At 43.0% G+C, this 19571-nt stretch overlaps 1 protein-coding gene across 8 annotated transcripts in view; it reads right to left on the bottom strand.

Moving 5' to 3' along the window:
- Nucleotides 1-19571, bottom strand: part of LOC100154821 (spermatogenesis-associated protein 31D4) — a 191497-nt gene that overhangs the window by 72394 nt on the left and 99532 nt on the right. For 2 of the 8 annotated variants that reach the window (XM_085019091.1, XM_085019076.1), the window contains exon 1: nt 5274-5537. The exons of the other annotated variants lie outside the window; for them this stretch is intronic. The gene's annotated coding sequence lies outside the window, so the exon portion shown is untranslated. Of the gene's footprint in view, nt 1-5273; nt 5538-19571 lie in introns of those variants that run through there. 8 annotated transcript variants of the gene reach the window in all.

Genomic DNA, 19571 nt, shown 5'->3' with positions numbered 1-19571 from the left:
CTCCATATGCTGCGGGAGTGGCCCTAGAAAAGGCAAAAAAAAAGACAAAAAAAAAAGGAAAAAAGCAATAAGCTTTGTCTCTATGAATTCCATTTTCTAAACTGGCCACCTCTACTTTCATAAGACATTGTTTATTTTCTTTCAAACTTAAACTATTTACTAAATGGTTTACTTATAAGCACAAATGATAAAATTCAAGAGACATCAGCAAATAAAAACAAAACATGCTCTTCTAACATCAGTTCTTTTAAAATTTCTGCTTTAACTCTGGATTCTGTCCTCACAATGGTCCAGTGTTATGTCAGGTCTTTAATAACAGAAGTCTCGTGCCACACACTCACATGCATCAGTCATTTTCCCTTTCTTCATGTAAACCTCTCAACAGCCTTATGAAGAATAGGTACCACTCCAATACACACTGTGTGCATGCAGAAATGGAAACCCAGGGAAATGACTTGCTCAAGGTCACATACCCACCCGTACAACCCATAGACTTGACCACAGGTCATCTGACTTCACAGCTGATGCACTCAAATGCCCAGAGCAGAGTTCCCATCACTAGGTCTTGAACTGGGGCCAGGCAGTAAGGGCAAGTTCACTGCCTATTGTGAAAGGAAGAACAAAACCCCCAAAGGCCAGTATAGTGACATTCTACATAGAGATGCTTTTATTAAAGAATGGTTCTTTATGGAATTATGTTTTAATTCCTCTTTATATCAGACTGTCTCTATTTTGTGGGATGATGAAATGGAAGATGATAGTTACTTTCTTCACAATACCTTATTCAGAAAACAAAACAAACAAAAAACCCCAAAAGGTTGGCATCTGATGCTTGTTTTTAATTTAAAATTTTATTTTCATTTCCAGAAATTTAAAATCTAAAATGTATGCTGGGTGAGAAAATATCTTCCTTCCTGTAAGGCATATGTTATCTTCTACTGTCTATGTGACTAGTCATTGTTACATTGAACTTTCAATTTTTCACTGATTGATTTTTTTTTTTTTTTTTTTTTTTTTTGTCTTTTTGTCTTTTTGCTATTTCTTGGGCCGCTCCTGCGGCATATGGAGGTTCCCAGGCTAGGGGTCTAATCGGAGCTGTAGCCACCGGCCTACGCCAGAGCCACAGCAATGCTGGATCCGAGCCGCATCTGCAACCTACACCACAGCTCACGGCAATGCCGGATTCTTAACCCACTGAGCAAGGCCAGGGACCGAAACCGCAACTTCATGGTTCCTAGTCGGATTCTTAACCACTGTGCCACGAGGGGAACTCCCTGACTGATTTTTAAGTGCTGTTGCTGCTTTTCCCCAAACTTGGACCCCAAATTAAATGTACTTATATTTACAGCAGGAGAGTAAGTGAATAAATTATACAATAGCTTTCTTCTGCTGTGGAAATATTCCACTAGATGTCAAGTCATAACAATGCAGGGGTGGTGGGGAGGAAAGCCTACTTCGCTCTCTGAATGACACAGTTCTTCTATAGAAAAGACATTCTTAAAAGCTGTTTGCCATATCCTACATTAATTTCCCCTGTACGGCATCTCATACAAAGGGGTCTTATAAATGGATTAAATGTGGTTGGGTGCAAAAGCACAGTAAGCCCTCTGTCAGATACTCTGGGGGGTGGACGCCACAAACAGGGGCCTCCTTCATGAGGGTTCCCTGCAAATAGCTGACTTGAAGTTTTGTGACCAGTAATAACCTCCTTAAAAATAAACCACTTATACCATCTGCTTAACACTGCCCTATAAATTATACCAGGAATGCGCGGCTTTTCTTCCCTGGCAAATGTCTTCCAAGTTGTCAAAAGGATAAACAGAGGGAGGAGGCAGGGCTAGGCTGCGCTCCTTCTTTCAATACCATCAGTGCCAACCACCATTGTGTGGCCTCTGCCTACGCTCAGCATCTCCCTTGGCAGGAATACATTTGGGATGGGCAAGAGAAGAACCCATCTCAGTATTTCCAAGGACAAAGGAATCAAGGTTGGAAAGGGTTAGGTTCAAATGAACAGGCTGACGAGCGATAAGGAGTCCTCAGAGCTGCAGTGACCAAAGAGCATGCTGGCTATGGTCCAGGCTTTGATTGGCTGAGCCATTTGAGACAGGACACAAGACTGGAAGAAGGATCAAACTATCATTTTTTAATATCTAACAAGTATGTATTAGGAATAACTATTTGGTTATAACCAATACGGTTTTTACATTTTTCCTTGAAATGCAGACACAGGTAAATCCGTAGGTGAGGGTGAGATATGCAGAGAAATAGCTATCTTTTTTCTTTTTCTTTAAATCTAACTTGCATCCATTGAGATGTCATGTAACTGGGATCCACTGAGATCTCACGAGAAACTGAGATCGCAAGGGAAACCAGCCATGCACCAACAGTAACTTCATCAACTAATTCACTCATCTGAGTGATGTGGACTGGTAGGTGCGGAGCTGTCATCATCTCACATTTCCCATCTCAGTGGGGAGAGCCCAGGACAGGGTGAGGGGAGACAGCTATTTCTAGCCAATGCCCCTTGGAGAGGAAAGTTTACAGGAAGAGTGAAGCCCAAGTACAGGGGAAAAAAAGGACAAGGGAGAAATTGCAGCATGTAGAGCCCAAAGGATCTCTCCAGCAAGATCACAGTTTCTGTAAAGCAACAACTCCAGAACCCTCCAAACTCAAAAAAAGCTTGCTTGCCTCCCACCCCCCACCATAGGAGAAACAATTTTGTTGGACACTTATTCCATAAATGCTGTGCCTTGAATCATAGTATATAGTCTTAGTTGAATAACACAAGCAATATATATAACACAATGAAGCTAATATATAAAACTTAATTGAGCCTTTCCCTTAAATAATTTTTTTACTCTTCAAAATAAGGCCAAACATGACAAAAGGGGGAAGAAAAAAAATTCTCAAAACAAACAAAAAGCCCTACATTCAGGAAATGAGAAAATGAACAGAAAAATTCTTGCACTTACACCAAATAAACCGTATTACACTGGGTGTCATCCAAGCCAAGATTTTTCTCCAGGAAAGTGCAAACAAACTCATTTGAAATTAAGGGCTTCATTTCTCTCCCAGTCAGCAGTCTCCCAGAAGGTCAGTCTCCATTATGTCTTAAAGTACCAGGGGAAGGACATTCCACTGCTGCTTCCAGCTGGCTGCACTCTCCTCAGAGCAGACTTTTCAGAGTGCATTACGCTCGTGTGTGTGTGTGTGTGTGTGTGTGTGTGTGTGTGTGTGTGTGGTGGTGGTGGTGGTGGTGGTGGTGGTGGTGGTGGTGGTGGTGGTGGTGGTGGTGGAAGGAGCCAGGAGCAGCATTCAGGACTGCCCAGGGAGCATTTTTGGTCCTAGTCCTAAAGGGTAGTGTGAACAGCAGATCATTGCTCTGGTTGTGTGAGAAGTGAGCTGCTAGCCTGTCTTCAACCCCATCTCCTTCCTCTCAGGCACTCTCAGCACTCCTTCATACAAGAAAGGGGAAAGAAACTGTAGTGACGCTGAGCCAGGCAAGAGGTGCACTTCACATAAGGGAAGGAAGATGGAATTCTAACTACTCCCAAATCCCTTCATGATTTGTTGTTCTTCCTTTCAGATGATCATTCAAGGCAAAGTTGGGAGTTGTTGATTAGAATAAACACACACACACACACACACACACACACACACACACACACACACACACAATGGGCTACTACTCAGCCATTTAAAAACAATGAAACAATGCCATTTGCAGCAAGATAGATGGACCTAGAAATTATCATACTAAGTGAACAAAGTCAGAGAAAGACAAATACCATATGATATCACTTATACATGGAATCTAAAATATGATACAAGTTATCTTATTTACAAAACAGTAACAGATTTGCAGACATAGAACACAAATTTATGGTTACCACAAGGGAAAGAGGGGGATAAATGAGCAGTTTGGGATTAGCAGATACAAACCACTATCTATAAAATAATCAAGATCCAACTATATAGCACAGGGAACTGTATTCAATACACACTCATGGTTACCAGTGGGAAGAGGGGCAGAGGGAGGGGAAAGATTAAAGAGTAAGAGGTACAAACTACTATGTACAGAAAAAATAAAGTGTAAAGATATATTGTACAGCACAGAGAATACAGCAATTCTTTATAATATAAATAGAATATAACCTTTAAAAGTTGTGAATCAGTTATGCTGTGCACCTGAAACTTATATAATATATAATACTGTGAATCAACTATATCTCAATAAAGAAAGAAAGAAAAAATATATATATATTTTTGTCTTTTGTCATTTTAGGGCTGCCCCTGTGGCATATGGAAGTTCCCAGGCTAGGGGTCTAATCAGAGCTACAGCTGCTGGCCTACGCCACAGCCACAACAACTCGGGATCCCAGCTGCATCTGTGACCTACACCACAGCTCACGGCCATGCAGGTTCCTTAACCCACTAAGCAAGGCCAGGGACTGAACCTGCATCCTCATGGATACTAGCTAGGTTCCTTAACCGCTGAGCCACGACAGGAACTCCGAGAAAGGAAAAAAATATAAATGTCAGGATGTTGAGGAAAAGGTATGGAGTGGAGGAAAGAATAGATGTGAGGCAGAGTCCTTTGGATACTTGTCACAGCTAAATGCAAACTCATACTCTTCCCTGCTGCACTTAGTTCTCAAATAGTGGCCTCTGGCTGGTATTGTGGTACTTTGAGGCTTTATTGTACTGCAGATATTTGGGTTGCTGGGCCTCGATCCTCTTCAAATGGCTATTTTTTTTTAAAGTCTCATTTCATCAAGTTAGAAAACCACAACTGCAGGAAAACTCAAAATGTCTGGAAGCCTATGTTTTCCTCAGACTTATCATATGTTAACCCCCACTCCAACCCCCAACCTTTTTGTTTTTTTTCCAATAACTTATTAAGACATATTTTCCCCAGAATCTACAGTGAATACATCCGGTACAAACCTAGAAATTAACTACTCTTGAAAATTTCTCAAGGCAACATTCCTCCAATTCCAACAGTCATATAATAAACTCCTTTATGAGCAAAGCATCCAATTACGTGCTTTGGAGAATACAAAAACATGCCAGTCCTGCATTTGAGTTCTCTATTTCTGCACAACAAATTACTCCAAAACTTAGCAACTTATTACCTCATAGCTTCTGTGGCTGAGGCATCGAGAAGAGGTTTAACTGGGTGGTACTAGCTCAAGGTCACAAGACTACAGATCAAGGTGTCCCCAGGAGCCAAAGTCACTTCAAGGTTCAGCTCCAGGGAGGAGCTTACTTACATGTGCCTCTCCCCAGGGCTGGCTGGATGCTCCTCCATGTGACCTCTCATCCACCAGGGCCAACCTAGAAGGACAGCCTAGGATAGCCTGAACTTGTTTATGTTCCTGGAGGGGATTCCTTTCAGAGCTTGAGAGTGAGCTCTCGTCTAACACTCAGAGATGAATTGTGCAAGGAAACACACGTATTGACAAAGGAGAAGAGTTTACTGGAAAGGGGCACTGGAGGGAGAGCAGCAGAGTAATGGAGCGCATGAGAATTGCTCTGGCTGGTGGCTCGCTGTCTCAGGTTTTATGGAGGTGGGGGTGGGTTTCCGGGTTGTCTCTGACCAATCATCTTGCTCGTGCCCATATCTGATCCAACTCGGGGCCCTCACTGGTTGCATGCGCATCTCTCAGACAAGCTGGGTTCCAGCATGAGGGTTTCTGGGAGGCTAGCAGGAAGCTGGCATCTCCTCCCTCTTTTTGGCCCCTCCTGAATTCTTCTGGTTGGTTTCGGCGGCAGTTTGTCAGTTCCGTATTCTTTATCGGGACCTCCTGTGGTGAGGCAATTTATGCAAGTAGTTATTTTCATGCCTGGCCAGGACAGGTGGTTTTGGTCCACAGTTCCCTAACATTTACATGGTGGCCAGGGTGGGCGGGAGAGGTGATGAGGGAGGAAGAGAGAGGAGGAGGGTGAGGAGGAAAAGGGAGGGGAGGAGTGAGAGAGAAAAAGAGAAGGAGGGAGGAAGGACCAGCAAGAGAACATGACCAAGATAGATGCCAATCTTTTTATAACCTTATCTTGGAATTGCCATCCCCTCACCATAGAAGGAAGTCTTACTGGACCAACTCACACTAGAGACAAGGGAAACAAACAGGGGTCATTAGGGGCCATTTTAGAGGTTGCTTACCACACCCTGCCAGGTTCCACCTCATGGACAATCACATGTAGTTACAGCAGATGCAAAGTTTGACAAAGGTAGAAGGGAAGTTCTCCCAAACAGAAGGAAAAGGAGAACTTAATTTCCTTTGGAGGATGCTGGAAAGGCTACCTGAAGCAAGCAAAATTTGAGCCAGGTCTCAAATAGACCTGGGGGGAAAAAAAGAAAAAAAGCATTTCAGGCAGCTGGGACAGCTAGAGCAAGTGGTGTGGGAACTGGAACTCTGGAATCAAATCACCTGGAGGGCTGTTAAAATGCAGATGGCTGAGCCCCACTTCCAGAGTTTCTAACACCGTCCGTAAGTGGTTTGATTTCAGGCCATGAAATCAGGGACCATTGAGGGACCACATTGTGAGAAACTCTGACTTGAGTAAACTCTGGGAAGTAGAGCCTTTTTGGAAAGTCACAAATAGATCCTTTTATTTGTCAATTTGGACTGATTCAATTAATTTCAACATCCTCTTAGAATCAATGGAAATGAAAGGCATTAGTCTGTACTTAATGAATTCCCAAACTATCCACTTTTAGTGCTGGGAGGGATTCAGAGAATATAAAACCATAATTTTACAAATGAGGAAAGTGAGGTTAAGGGATGGGCTCAAACAGATAGAGTTTTCTTTAAAATCAGGTGGATTTTTGTGGTTCCCTCACTCAAGGGCTCCTGAAAGAAATAGACTAGAGCCCTTTTCCTCTGGAGTGAGTGCTTTCTATTTGAAAAGAACTAACGAGTTTGTGATCCACTCTCCCAACAGAATACTCACTCTCTATAAAAAGCATATGCCCATACTTGGTACCGAAGGAAGGCTGAAAGAACTCTCTGAGTCCATTATTCCTTGTGCAAATGGATATATGTAATTCCCGCCTGGCTCCCATGCAATGGAGGGCCCTTTTCCTCACTTCTGCCATCTCTTAGCCTCTGTTGTCCATTTTCTTTCACTGGGCCACACGTGTACAAATTTGGTTGCCAAAACTTCTCTGCAAAACTTGGATCTGGGGTGCTGCTGCTTTTTAAAATTTAAATAATGCATAAAATCTAGTGCAAACTGGGATGAATCTATCTGGACTCCTGAAATATACTTTCTTTGGAAAGAGGATAATGAAACCCTGCAGTTTATTCCTTGCAATGTGTGCACAAAATTAGCTCGGTGCCTTTGTTCTGTTGTCTGAGCTTTTGTCACCTTTTATTTGACTGTACTTAGAGAAACAGTATGAAGACATTTAAAAGAAGCCCAAGGGGATCTTATTTGCACATTCAAACACCATTGTTTTTTATCATTATTCAGCTACCCCTGACTTCCTTTACTCTCACTCTTCCCCAGTTTACAGCCCTCCACTCCACTCTGACATGCATTCTTGCTCCCCAAGCAGAAACAAAGATTGTCAAGGTAACTGAACTGTAACCCTCTTTTGCACTTGTGGTTTTTGCACTTGCTTCAGCACAGGTGTCTATTGAATTGTGACATTCTGAGAAGTCCTAGAGCTCAGCAACCACACTTCCTCGCGAGGGTAGGACCTGTCCTGTGCTGTGACCTGGAATGAGAAGGTAAGCCACAGACAGGTGGAGGTTAGCCAAAACCTCACTGCAGCTTCACTCACACTCAAACCCAGTTTCTGAGCAAACGCTGGTTAAACTGGTATCAGAGGATGTCATGTAGCGAATGTCCTCTTGAAAAGCTGAGAGGTAAATCCCTTTTATTCATTGCCTTTACAAATTCAACCACAAATTGCTTCCTCTTCTCCCACGGAGCGCTGTTTAATGAGCTCTATCAGAAGCAGTCAACCAGAGAGGCAGACGGAACACATCTTGTGACCAAGTACACAGGTCCTATCCTGCCTTCCCCACTTTTCCGGGCTTGGCAAAGTTATTCACCATCTCCAAGCCTCAGGTTCCTCATCTGGACCTTAGTATCCTCATCTAAAACGGTGGTAGTAAACAGAGTGGTGAAGATCACAGACTCCATGTGAACATTCTCACTCTCTGTGAATACTTTATTTATTTATTTATGTTTTGCCTTTTCACCTTTTCTAGGGCTGCTCCCGCGGCACACGGAGGTTCCCAGGCTAGCGGTCTAATCAGAACCGTAGCCACCAGCCTACGCCACAGCCACAGCAATGCAGGAGCGGGATCCGAGCCACATCTGCGACCTACACCACAGCTCACGGCAACACCAGATCCTTAACCCACTGAGCAAGGCCAGGGACCGAACCCGAAACCTCATGGTTCCTAGTCGGATTCGTTAACCACTGAGCCACGACGGGAACTCCTCTGTGAATGCTTTAATCACCTGATACACAATCCCTGGGTGATGGCAAGTATTCTATAAATGACAGTCATGATGGTCTGGGAGGTAAATTAAACAATATGATTTTTCTCCCAAAGAAGGTCACAGTCTTTGTATATGTTGTTACTGGTGTTAAAAACAGACAACAGGCTCAGAATGAAGTGGTTTGTGCTAAGCCCCACATCACCAAACGAATACTTATTACAGTTTGAGCCTCTCCCAGAGATGGAATCTTAAACGAGTCAATCAGGAATTGCCTAATTGGCACTGGTGAGGTCATCTGCCTGACAGACTGCTGCCACCCTCTAAAGGAAAGTGGCCTGGTCACAACCAGTTCACTCTCTGCTCCCGTAACTTCCTTGTTCCTGCTCCTGTCTGCATACAGAAGTCCTTCACTGAGTACAGCTCCTTTGAGCTCCTTCCTGTCTGCTAGACGAGATGCTGCTGGATTCATGGATTGTTGAATAAAGTCAGTAAGATTTTAAAAATTTGCTTGGTTGAATTTTGGTTTTTAACACCAGCTTGATTTGGGCTTTCACTGGCTCAGAACCACTTCTGTGTATCAGACTCTCAATTCCAGCTAAACAAGAGAAATTCAGATGTACCTGAACATGACACCAGGGTCAGCCTCTGACCGAAAACCTCTGTGCTGCCCTGAAATGTCCAGTGTGCCCAACGCCAAGTTATTAACAACAATGTTATTTTCGAAGTCGTTAGTGAGGAACTGTCAGAAAGGAATCACTCGTTGTATCTTCTGGGGGTTGATTGAAAAAAAAAGAATTTAAGAAGGTTGGAGGCTGAAGCATCCGCCACTGACGTAAAGTCATCTGAAACAAAGATGACTTTTAAAATAAAGGAATCTGTGCTGTACATAGACACGGAAAGAAAGACACTTTGGCTGCAAAATCTGTCTCCCCCCCCCCCATCTTCTCTGGGGAGGCTCATGCCTCCGCCTGCTGTTCATCAATCAGCCTTGATTTTGATGGGGCGATTTTTAGTCAGCTGCCTCGATCATTTTGGCACAGACAAAAATCCTTTAAAAAATGTTACACTTCATCAAAGTGTATCATGAGACTTCACGGTCATTATCTCAATGGCCGCTCTGATGTGCTACAATTGGCAGAGACACAAACGGTAGGGGGTGTGTGAGAAGAAAGCCAGCATTTCGTGTGGAAAGCTGGCAAGCCTCGCCAAGCTTCTGTCAACAACTCCGCGGTCTGATCCGATGCACTGAGCGTGCTGATGATGCTCTTGTTTCTGGAGGAAGTAAACAAGAAAATGAATTCCACCGAGCAACACAGCCTCTTTGTATCTTCAAAATGGTGTGACTGGACCGGGGCCAGCCGCGTTGAAAGTTTGGCCATTTATGTCATCAGGGCCCTGGTACTGATGGAGGCTTTGATTACGAGTTGGACCAGCTCTAAGACCCTTCAGGGGCAGCCACGCAGCAAATAAAGGCATTGATTGGTTGTTGGGTCAATTTAGCCATGAGGGTACAGAGCATGGCTCTTTTGAAAAGCCTAATGGATTAGCTACACAACCAGTCCCACTGTAGGCCTTATTTTTCAAGTAACTTCAGGACGGTTTTCCAGCTTGGCAGGGAACAAACTCTTCCTTTAGAGCAAGCTTCAGAGCTGTTCTTGTTATCAATAGTGGGCTCAAAGGATTAGACACAGCGGGCTTTACAATTTAATGAAAACAGCTGTTGGAACAACAATTAAGGCAAACAATAGTTTGCATGGAAAACTATTAATTATGTAAAGTTATGCAGAAAGTGGAATACGCTTTTATTCGGGGCCTTCTACAGCCACCAAGCTGCCTTCCATTGCATGGCTCTCAAGTGTCAGGAAGTGGGGGTGCTTGTAGGAAACAGCTCCACTGCATGTGGGTTGAATGTAAGCAGAGCTCCAGGCTGCCAGTGTGCTGCAGAGCAAGTCATGGGTAAAATATTCAGGAAAAGAGTATCAGTTAAACTTACATTACCTTGAGTACCACCAGTCTTTTTCACACAAACTCAGAGCAGCTGTTTTCACAGGTATCTGAAATTCAATTTGAGCCTTGTGGTTGGGAATCTCTACTTCTGCTTTTAAAAAAGCAAAACAAAAAACATTTCTATAATATGTCCCCTCTGGGGCCTCCCTCACCCTGAGACGTTATGAACAGTAACATTATTTTCTAAGTAACAGTATGAACAGTAACATTATTTTCTGAGTAAGGAACTGTCAGAAAGGAATCACTCTTGGGGAACTGGTGGAGTTCCTTGTCCTGAGGACTAAGTGGGTTTTTCCTTCCATTAGGATGGTCCAACCTGGATTCTCAATCACTCCCATCCACCTCCTGCCCTAGAACAGCACATCTCTCCTTCCATTCTCTCCGCTTGCTGGGGCTTTTAAATTCATTGCTTTTCTCTTTGCAATTTCCATCCTTGACTAACAGTGCTGGGAATTGACTTATGGCCCTACGCCTGCCCTGTGTTCCACACCTCACTTTCCTCCCCAGACGAGAATCACCAAGCCAAGAAGTCCTATTAAGAAAGTTATTAACTGTACACATAAACATTGCCTCCTGCCTACAGTTAGATTTATTTCTCATCACTTCCAAGTAACTGGTTTTAACACTTTTTTCCAGCACGCCCAACACCTTTTATTTGACTATATTGTTTTAGAAAGGCCTTTGGGGAATTTGGCTAATTTCATGCTGGAACTTAGTAAGTGGGATTTGACACTCTTTGATAATTCCAATAAACCATTAGTCAAGACTCACTCCCTTCAGGGAAGGAATAAAAGGTTTATTAGTCTGAGGGTCTCTATTCTAAACATGTCACCTGAATTTAGTAGTGCATCTGTGCTGAAATACTATTGACTTTGTGATGGAATAGAACTTTCTCTGCAACTATAAGAAAGCTGTCATTGGCTTTCAGCAATAGGAGAGCATCTTCCTTTTCTGAAATTCTCATTCGGTTCACCTGTGTGTTTTGACAGACTTCAGTGAATTTAATTTACTGACCTGTGAATGTTAATATAAGAAACAGCAGACACATAAATACACATAAATTCTCTCTAAAGTACTTGGTTTCGTCCTTTCTTTCACAGGATGTGAGACTACAGAATAATCTCCTTCCCTTCTACAGATAGTGTAAAAATCTTGAGAGATCCTATCTTTAGAAGGCCTCAGAACATAATTGAGTGTGCAAATAAAATTCCATATTAGGGTGACAAACAATAATACAATTAAAATGTATTTGGGTAATGCCTTTAAAATCATGCTAAGCCCCAAACCACATCTATCTTTGAAGTACAACGTAAAACAAGTACCATATCCCAGCATACTCCAGTTCACACTTTGCACTGGAGAGTACAAAACAGCATCAAGATTGCAAAAGCAATTATTCCCGTTATCCAGATGTGATTTTTCAATCATTTTACGAAAAATTTTTTTTTAGCAGTTCTTATTCCATGGCACCGCTCACAGCTCTCATGCTGGCACAGTGCTTACATCTCTTCATTATTAATTCAGCTCATGGAGCTTAATTGGACAAGGCTAGAGCGAATTTGACAAACATCACAGCAGCAGAAAAAGCAATCACTCTTTCAAGATGAAAATTTGTTTGATGTCTTACTGTGTAACTCATTTACTCTCCTCGGGAGTCATGTGACCTGAATGTTAATCAGCCATTGATTGGTTTCTCTCCTTGGACAGTCACGTGACACGAATATTAATGGGCTGGCACTCAGTAGCTGTTCTGTTAGGCAACCTTGTGATTGGCTGCCAGGTTAAGATACAGAGATAAGTGGGTGCTTGATGAGCACTTGACAGAACTTCACAGAAAATTAAGGCCCTAAAATAGCATGAGAAAGTCTTGTCAAATCAAGCATGATTATCATTGAATGCTTAAGGAATTCATCATCTGCATGAAATTGATACACTTCAGCACCAGCAGGCCCTGTAGTCAGCAGGGACTCATCAGATTTTTATTTATATGTGTTCACCAAATCACATTAATTCTGAGAGCTAAAACATGCTAAGGATGAAGGTTATTTTCTGTTCAATCTAATTTATCTATGACAATAATCATCACTAATAATGTGTCAAATTGGATTGCAGTCATTTTATGCATGCATGCTGATTTGGAAAATAGTGTTAAACCATCCCGCGGTAATTAACAACCGGTAAAGGTATGCTGGGCCCGAAGTAATCAGCATATCTAGATGGAAAATTAAGTTTTATAGAATGGATTTATAGATACATATCCTTATTTAATTCAGAATATAAATTATTCCTGGTAAAAGCCGACATCATTTTTATAACACCATTAAGGCCAATAACCATTGAGGGACTTGCATCCTTAATTTGCTCCATCCTTCATTTTTTCTCTCATTTTCTGTAGTTAACTTTCTAATGGGTGTCACTTCCTTCTTGGCAAGTCCTTGTTTCAGTGGGGTTGGGTAGGGCTAAGAGATGAATGAATATGCATCATTTAAGTGTTAAGCATGGCTGAAGGACGGGGCATCATACCTCTTAATACACAATGCTTTATAATTATTGGCAGGGGTTGGGAGGTGGGCATGAGGCAAAAACAAAGCAGGGGTGGGGACAGACTTTGGCCTTTTGGTGTTTATTATTTCTCCTCACAAACAGACAATGGGAAATTTTGCAGATTAACTCATAAGGGATTAATGTTTCTTGGGGAATCATCTGAGCCTAAATTGCTTTTGTGGAGATACCTTTTACGGAACAGAAGTTTGTTTTCTTTCTTTTTTTTTTTTTTTTTTTAAATAACCTCCTGGTTTACAGGGCATTATAGGAGTAGTGAAGTATTAGAGTAGTGAAATCTTAAATGTTTATACCCTTTGGTTGGTATAACTAAAACGTTTGAGAGGGGCAAGCATTACACCTCAAAAAGAAGAGCTAAATAAATACATATAAATTGTTGTTTCTTTCCCACCATTGCCCCCACCCAACCCCCCTCTTAATCTCCTAAGCGACCAGGACCGCCCCCTACTCTCTCCCCCTAGTTCAGGAGGTCTCTTTATTGATTAAATGAATCTGCTCCAAAGACTGGCTCCCAGGCTCTTTGATCTAATCCGATCTGATTTTATCCTATCGCTTCAGCAGGACATCGGGGAATTAACAATAAGCAGCTTTACCACAAGTGTTTAATAACTCAACACAATCTCCTTATGGCTTCGAGCTGCTCATGTTCCCATCCAGTCCATGGCAAACAGTGTAACAGATTGGCCATCCCCCCTGAACCTGAGGAATTTTCATGCACTGTGAAACTAATCGCTTCAAGTTCCTTCATAAATCACACAAAGCAGATTTTAGTATCTTAACAAATTGAAAAAACAAAACAAAACAAAACAAAAAAACAGTAGAGTGGGGTGGGTATAGGTGGTGGCAGAGGGGACTCACCCTCCAGCTAAAAGGGGGTAGGTTGGAGGCAGGCTCCCCAAAATTGCAGTGGGGGAAGGGGCAGCTATAAAGTAACTTCTGTCTTTTCATGCAATATGCTTCTCATCTCCTTAAATTTTAACATGAATGAAATAATTTGAGCAGGCTCAAGCCGAACAATGCTCCAAGCTCACAGTGACCTTATTTTTTTTTTTCCACTATGATGGAAACGTTGTGGTTTCAACAACAGGCCTCATTGTTGTTCCTGTGACAGCCCTTGAAATATGCAAGAAGCACGCAATTAAACAAGGATTGTGAGTCCTGCGTGGTGCAGACAGCGGAGATGTTAGGCTGAAATGGTCCGTTCCCTGGATTTCAAACCAGCACATGCGCATAAAGGGGCATCTTAAATGATCACTCAATTAGGAAATGCCATTCTTGAAATGTTATTATTATTATTTTTACCCAAGGCTGCCTATATATATATATATATATATATATATATATATATATATATCCCTATGTCTAAATTGCAGCAGCAGAACTGAATAACATCTTACTGCTCTTAAAAAAAAAAATGAGCATACTATCCCTCTTTCCTAAATATCACAAGCACAGGTAGTAAAGGTGATTCTCTCCTTTTGTAAGGCAGAAATTTTGATTCAAGGGCTCACCCTGATGCCAGAATAGACAGTGCTTAAGAGGAACTGGGAGGCAAAATGGGCTTGTGAAAGCTGCTGGATTATTAGTGCCAGGGGGAAAATATCACTCTAGCACTAATCTAAAATAAAACATCTTTCCGTTGCTCTATTTAATACCTACCGTACATCAGAATTACCTATAAAAACACATTTCATAACAGAGAAACAGCCCTAGCTCTCCCCCTCTGTCACTGTTCTCTCCATTACCCTGGCAGTTCTGCGATTTCTCGCTACATCAGCAGAGCAACGAAGTGGCCTCTAACTGAACATCTGGGGGCAAGAAGGAATTTTATGACTCAGGTTCAGGCAGGATTACTATTATTATGGTGAGATTTTTTTCCATATCCCCAGGGCCCAGGGTACTAACAAATTCACTCAGATACAGCTGGGTGCTTCATTATTGCTTTCCTAAGTAAAAACATTTATTTTTATATCCTTCTCCATCCACATCCATTCATCAGAATTTATCCAGATTTTTCCCACCATTCTATGAGTTCAACACTTAGAGACACCGCTCCCCCACCAAAAAAAAAAAAAAAGTCTACTCTGATTTTGTGATCTACTCAATATGGAATGGAATGCTAGCATGAATCGTGTTATTATTTCCCCTTGGAAATGACTTTTGCCTTAATTTTTTTTCCCCAAGATAAACTATGTCATAACAGAAAAATCCCTGTGAAGTTCTCCAAAGAACTCTATGCTGCTTCCAGACCCTGGAACTATAATTATGCCTGGCATAATTAAAACAGAAAGAACACCCCCTGCCAACACTGAGTGCCCCTGTTTACAACACAAAGAGATAGCAAAATGTACACAGGAAGGTTCTGGCCCAAAGGAATTGAGAGGGCTGCCTGAGACCTGCCCTGCTTTCTAAATACTGTCCCTGGGTTAGGAACTGGAGGGGCAGGGGATTAGGAAGCAGAGGAGGAGGACACGCCAGAGGCCTGTTGACTTTTCCCGCCTGTGCTGTCAATGGAGTTGAGTGACTTTGGGGGTTGGTGTTGACTGAAGTCTTATGGCACATTTAGTCCAGGTACTTCTACTGGGGAGCTTCAGACCTGTCACTCCAGGGCCTGGTGGCCTTCAGATGTTCTGAATCCCTGAACTCAACATGCAAAAGTTCAGAGTGTTAGGCCAGGGTGTAAACACAATCTTGAAATCAAGTAAGTATGAAGAGGATTCTTCCGCTTGCAGTTCAGTTAGTTCACAAGCTTGTCTTTTTTTGTGTGTAGGTTTCTGCAGTTGGAACATGAAAAGAGAGAAAGATGGGGAAACAGAGACAGACAGAGAAGAAAAAGGAAAGGGCACTGAAGAAAAAGGAAAAAAAAAAAACAACCACCCCCAAACCAAACCAAAGCCACAAGTTGAAAAAAAATCCCTATAAAATAGGAGCGCATTATGTTTTTGTGTATTTTCAAAATGTAGCCAAACTAAACCATTAAATGAGGATTTTGTTTCACAAAGTCTGCAAACTATTCAACGCTAACCCACTACACCAAGAATGTGGTGCCAACCAAAATATGTCAAGATTAGTAGTACTCAATAAAATCTCAGAACCAAATGACATGCAAGCTGTATTTCATGATTAGAGCGCTTCCTTATGTCAAGGAACATACACATTAACTTGTTTAAACACAGCGATGTGCTGTCACTCTGTTTGTCAAAAGCAGAGGAAGGAGAATCTAGTGCTTACTAAACCCATCCAGATGATGCTTCACACTTTCTAGCTTCCTGGCAGACAGCACAGACCGCATCCAATTAATCTTTACATCTGAGAGAAGAGGAATTGAAGGAGAGAAGAGAGAAGGGAAGAGGGGTAGAGGGAGTAAAGACCACTTCCCACTTTACAAAGCAGGGCAGTAAAAGCTGGGTTAGCCACTGCTTTGCTCAAGGCTCTGACACAAGCTCAGAGCTGGGATTAGAAGAAACAAATGATGACTTTTTTTTTTTTTTTTTTTTTTCTTTTTCTTTTTAGGATCCTACCTGCAGCATATGGAAGTTGCTAGGGTAGAGGTCCAAATGGAGCTGCAGCTGCTGGCCTATGCCACAGCCACAGCCACGCTAGATCTAAGCTGTGTCTGCAATCTACACCACAGCTCATGGCAATGCCAGATCCTTAACCCACTGAGCGAGGCCAGGGATAGAACCTGCATCCTCATGGGCACTATGTCAGGTTCTTAACCCACTGAGCCACAATGGGAACTCTCACATTTCCATGTTTTCTCATAGACTCTTCACCACTTTCCTTCTTATCCCATTTTACAAAAGAGAGATGAAGGGATGGTGCCAAAGTAGCTCCTCCAGAAACCAGGAAAACCAGAGCAGGACACCGCTGTCTCAGGCCTCTCAACCACGGGGAACTATACAAAAGGCAGCAGCCCCTCTCTGCACTGAAATGCATGCGTTTGAGCAGGATTCTAAAAATGCAGAGGAGTAATCATCTCATTCTGTGACTGTCAACAACAACGAGCTGCTGTGCGCAGCTACCTAGCAGGAGGATGAAAGGGAGGCTGTTCTCTCATTTACCAAGTACAGTAGTAAGATATGTGATCACGTTAAGAACACTTGAGGGGCCTTGTGGGTGAAAAGGAAAACCCAAGCCACTTCACTTGTGTGTGCCTGGCAATCCCCAAATGAGGCTGACACAGCAAAATGGGCTGTTCCCATAGCCACTGCCTCCACCTTCCTCACCCACCTGTACCCCTCCACCCACACATCTTCATTCTCAGGGATCCTCTAGATCCTGGGGAATTACTGCCACCCTTTACCCACCACATGTGCCTTGGAGTTGTGGTGAAAGAGAACTGAAATTGAAACTAGGGTCTCCTCTGGAGTTCCCGTTGTGGCTCAGCAGTTAATGAATCTGAGTAGCATCCATGAGGACGCAGGTTTGATCCCTGGCCTTGCTCAGTGGGTTAAGAATCCGGCGTTGCTGTGAACTGTGGCGTAGGCTGGCAGCTACAGCTCTGATTTGACCCCTAGCCTGGGAACCTCCATATGCTGAGGGCAAGGGCCCTAAAAAGCAAAAAACAAACAAACAAACAAGCAAACTAGTGTCTCCTCTGACATATCACAGAGTGGCTCCTCCCAGGAAGTCTGCCCTTCACACCACAGCCTGAGGGGGCCAAGGGTGCCCAAATCTGGTCGCCATGTCCATTTCTGCCCATTGACATCTTCCTTAACCTGATTAGAAGCCAAGCTTTTCAAGATCTGGGCGCTGCCTGGCATTCTGGCTGTGGGTCCTCACACGCATCCACACACACCTGACTCCGGCCGTATTTCCAGAGACTTCCCATGATGGGCTCAAGTGCATCCCTCTAAAAATTCATACATGGAAACCCTAACCCCCAGTCCCTGAGAATGTGACTATATTGGGAGATAGGGCTTTAAAAGGGGTTATTATGATTAATGATGTCCTGTGACTGGACCCTAATCCAACATGACTAGTATCCTTAAAAGAAGAAGAGATTGGAAAATGGAAAGAAGACCATTCGAAGACGTAACCAGAAGGCAGCTGTCAAGCCAAGGAGAGGCACGTCGGCGGAAACCAAACCCACTGACACCTGGACTTCTAGCCTCCAGAGCTGTAAGAATATTATTTTCTGTTTTTTAAGCCACCTCATCTGTGGTATCTGGTTATGGCAGCACTGGCTACCTATTACAGCTTCTTATTCCCAAGCCCTGCTACAGTCTTTCACACTGGCCCCTCAGCCTGGAAGACACGGCCCCCTGGCCATCCCTGACCATCGTCCTCATGGATACCTCTTCGACTCCAGTGTTCAACACAAATGCCAGGTCGTCTCCTCCACGAGGCCTTTCCAGATAATCACGGACACCCCACAGCTGACCTGTGATTACACAGAGGCCTAACACACCTCCATGGTGTGGCCATCCCCCACAATTCTCTGTCTCCTAGTAAACAGCAAGTCTCATGGAAAAGGGACGCCTTCTTACTCATTTCCCCAGCTTAGCACAATGCCCATCAGAGAGAAGATAATTAATGTTTGATGAAAGGACAAATCGGGGAGTGGAAGGAAACAGCAATAGCAGTAGCAATAATAACTAAACCGTACTGAAGGTTAGCTACATGCCAGACACTATTCTAAATGCTACACTTGTCCTAACCAGCCTTATCCTCCCAATAATCATATGAAGTAAATAGTATGGTTATCCCCTTTTTACTGGTGAGAACCAAAGCACACAAAAATAAGTAACTTGCCCAAGGTCATGCAGAGTCAGGGATTTAAAACCACGTATCTGGCTCCAGAGTCCACATTCTGAAGAAAAATGTCTTCCAAAGAAAAAGAAAAGGAGAAAAAGAAGATAGGAAAGGAACAAAAGAAGTAAGAAACCACCACTTGTGTAAACTTAGGCAAGATACTTAAATTCTTTGAAACTCAATTTCCTCATCTGCTTGTCTCAGGAAAGGCTTGCGTGAGATAACATATGAGAATACGTTCTTATCGCAGAGGGCTGTGGAACCACACAGCCTGTTTTCAGTAGCCAGAAATCAAGTAACCCCACAGGCCTTTCATTTGAGGAGTGGATTTTCAGGGATTTTTTCCTACATGGTAGATAATCCTGAGGAGATAAATTCAAGGCAGAGAAGAATGGGGTAGGCAAAGATGAGCATTGGAAGGAAAGGCTTCTCTGCCTCCCACCAGGGACCACAGGTCACACTGCCTTTTTCCAGAACTCTCAGAGAACCATTTGCCAGTAATATTTCTGCCCCTCGGAGTTGTGCATTCCAATCGAGCTGGCCCTGAGGGTCGCTGAGGACACATACCCCAGAGGGGTGTGGCCCCTGATTCAGAAACCACAGATTACATTCTTGAGAGGCCTACAGATTAATGTCATATTAAAATTTCAGTTTAGGAATCTGGTTTTCTGACTTAATATTCTGAGCTGGGATTCTGATGTTAACTGGCGTATGGGAGAACTTCTGTTCTGTCTTCAAACTGGACCTTTCTGGTTTTGGTTTGTGTTTTTTAAATACTGACTTCC

This window comes from Sus scrofa, chromosome 1 (assembly GCF_054392235.1).
Source record: "Sus scrofa isolate SSC_HxYL_T2T_F1_AM1 chromosome 1, Sscrofa_HxYL_maternal_Yorkshire_Landrace_v2.0, whole genome shotgun sequence".
In the NCBI taxonomy this organism is placed as follows: Eukaryota; Metazoa; Chordata; class Mammalia; order Artiodactyla; family Suidae; genus Sus; species Sus scrofa.
This window is presented reverse-complemented; position numbering and strand designations above follow the sequence as displayed.